Below are 1,489 nucleotides of genomic sequence, written 5' to 3' on the forward strand. Positions count from 1 at the left end.
CCCCCGCCCCCCTCAATTCTGGGGCCTGCTGTCAAGGTTGTATTTTCTCCACCTCCTCATATTCATACTGCCTTTTGCTCCCTTAACATTCCAACTTATCTCCCAAATTCTGGGTGACTTAACCCCTCCCCCCCATGAACATTTCGGATAAACAGAAAAGCTGACAGAATAGTGCAGCGACCGTCCGCATACCCCTCACCTAGGTCTGCACTGACATCAGGCTGCACCGGCTGCTGAGCTTCTCTCCACCTGCCAGGCCTTACATCCTTCTGTCCATCGAACCGCCTGATCTCCCAACGCACTGCAAAGTCGCCCATGACAGGACAGTCCTCCTAAGCGCTTGCGCACGCCTGGCACTGGCTGGAGTTCCGTCTTAGTTTACGTTTTTAGGGTAAAATTTACATACGACGAAATATACCAATCTTCAGTGTGCCACGGTGTGGCTGATTTTAGGTGGCACGTGGAAGAGCACTTTTGATTGTAATACTTATGTATTTGTTTTAACGCATATTAGAGCAGTGCTTTGCATTTATGATAGTGACATGAAGTTTCCTTTAACGGTGACTATTTAAATGAGCTGATGTAAAGACCTGGCGGGGGAGGGGGAAGGAAGGAAAGGGAGAGGGGCCTCCAGACGCTGAGGCGAGGGCTCGAGGGCTGTTCTGGGCAGCTGGGGCGCCTCTACGGGAAGCTCGGGCGGCCCGGCCGTGGGGACCTGGGGCACCGGGCGGGGGCCGGGACGGGGCTGGACCTGGGGCTNGCTCACCAGGGGCTGGGAGAGGGGGAATGGAGAATTATTATTTAATAGGTACAAAGTTTCTGTTTGGGATGATGAAGAAGTTTTTGAAATTGATAGTAGTGGTGGTTTCACAACATTGTGAATGTACTTAGTGCCACTGAATTGTACACTTAAAAATGGTTAAAATAGCAAATTTTATGTTATGTATATTTACTACAATTAAAAAATTGATTACAGAGTGGTGCTGATAACACCAGGGGCCAGGGTTTGATCCCTGTACCAGCCAGCTGCCCCAAACAAAAACAAAATGAAGGAAAAAAAATGCAATATATACCCAAACCCATTTAATTTGCACACTTTAAATTATTGAATTATTTGAATTATATGCCATATGAATTATATCTCCTAAAGCTGTTTTTGAGAAAAAGAAAAATGAAAGAAAAATACATGCTTGTTTAAGCCATTAAGTTTTGGGGTGGTTTGTTAAGCAGCACTAGTGCGGCAATAGCTTGCTAATACAGTATGTATGTGCATATTTTATAGTGAGTGCATGTTATTTTTGTAATAGGAAACATACAAAATCAGAATTTACTGGGTTTCCCCAAACAAGCCCCTCTTTCTTGTTTTCCTCCCCGGTGATGGCACCAAGATGTTTCAGGTCATTGCTCATCCCAACTTGAGTGACTCTCTGCTTCTTCTGACCATTGGCCAGACCCACATCCTGGTTGATCCTGCGGAGGGTCTCCACCT

The sequence above is a fragment of the Galeopterus variegatus genome, unplaced genomic scaffold, assembly GCF_000696425.1.
Source record: "Galeopterus variegatus unplaced genomic scaffold, G_variegatus-3.0.2 Scaffold1919, whole genome shotgun sequence".
NCBI classification, from domain to species: domain Eukaryota; kingdom Metazoa; phylum Chordata; class Mammalia; order Dermoptera; family Cynocephalidae; genus Galeopterus; species Galeopterus variegatus.